The 1,595-nt window shown below is 42.3% G+C and overlaps 1 pseudogene; it reads left to right on the top strand.

Annotated features, from left to right (window-relative positions):
- The window catches only part of LOC101983972, a 34,392-nt pseudogene that overhangs the window by 31,639 nt on the left and 1,158 nt on the right, over positions 1–1,595 (top strand).

The following is a 1,595-nucleotide window of genomic DNA, read 5'->3' on the forward strand; positions in this document are numbered from 1 at the left end:
CAGCTCACACACCCATGTAGGCAGCTCACACCCACATAGGCAGCTCACACCCACATAGGACAGCTCACACACCCATGTAGGCAGCTCACACCCATGTAGGACAGCTCACACCCATGTAGGACAGCTCACACCCATGTAGGACAGCTCACTCCCACATAGGCAGCTCATACCCACATAGAATAGCTCACACCTACATATGGCAGCTCACATCCACAGAGGCAGCTCATATTTACCAGTGACTGCCACTCTGATCTGGAAACTCTGGCTTCCATTGGAAATCTGCACTTGTGTGCACATACCCACATACAGAGCACACATGTACACACAATCAAAAATAAAAATATGTATACATAAGAATTCAGGGCTGGAGAGATGGCTGAATGGTTAGGAGCACTCATTTCTCTTGCAGCAGACTTGGTTTCTGTTCCTCCATAGTGGCTCTATTCAGCTGTAAATCCAGTTCCAAGGAACCCAGTGCTTTCTTCTGGTCTCAGTAGGCATCAGGCACATATGTGGTACACAAACATACATCCAAACACTCATACACATAATAAAAATAAGTTAATTTTTAATATATGAATTATTATGAAGGTTCAGTGGCATTCTATCTTTATTTTACATTTGTATAAATTATTTTTAAACTTATTGCATATTTCTTAGAAGTTTCTAATAAAGTCCTATTAAAAATAGAGGAACCAATGTAGTTTTTACATAAAGCCTTCTTAGCAAGAACAAACAAAAAGCCATACCCAGTTTTATTCTTTACAAGCAAACATTAGAAAGACAAGAAATGTCTGTCAATAGGTAACGGGATCAACAGATTTGTCTGTCTTCACACTATGAGTTGACCGTTCAGCAGTAATGGAATTGATGCTGATACAATGAGCAAAGTCAATTAATATCAAATACATTACACTAAGCAGAAGCCAGAGAATGCATAGGTCAGGTTCCAGCTATGTAAAGTTCAAAGGCAGTGGCAAATTAAAGTTCCCTAAACAAATTAGTACAGTTCTCATCTAGGGGGTAGGGACTGACTAGGAGGGAACTGGATGCAGCTGAGCAGATTCTGCTTCATGATCTAGAATGTGGCCGTTATACAAAAGAAGGTACACATACCAAAAGCCTGGAGCTGTCCTCTGAAAAACTGTGTATCTTTACTACGTTAAATAAATACCCCCTGGGATAATTGTTATCGTGTATATGTGTGAGTGCACATTCATATACATACACACAAGTGCATGAGTGTGTGTAGGCCAGAGCACCATCTCAGGTACATGAGCTTTTACAAATGTATAGTGTGTACGTGTGCGTGTGTAACCCAAAAGACCATCTCAGGTGCCATATGCTTCTCTTTTTGTTTAGAGACAAGGTCTTTCACTAGCATGGAACTCATGAGGCCAGGCTTGCTGGCCAGCAAGCCCCAGGGCTTTGCCTGGCTCTACCTCCCAAACACTAGGATTACAAGTGTGAACCCCAAATCTGGCATTTAAAAAAAGAAAGAAGGTCCGGGCGATGGTGGCGCATGCCTTTAATCCCAGCACTCAGGAGGCAGAGGCAGGCGGATCTCTGTGAGTTCAAGACCATCCTGGTCTACA

The sequence above is a fragment of the Microtus ochrogaster genome, unplaced genomic scaffold (assembly GCF_000317375.1).
Source record: "Microtus ochrogaster isolate Prairie Vole_2 unplaced genomic scaffold, MicOch1.0 UNK49, whole genome shotgun sequence".
NCBI classification, from domain to species: Eukaryota; Metazoa; Chordata; class Mammalia; order Rodentia; family Cricetidae; genus Microtus; species Microtus ochrogaster.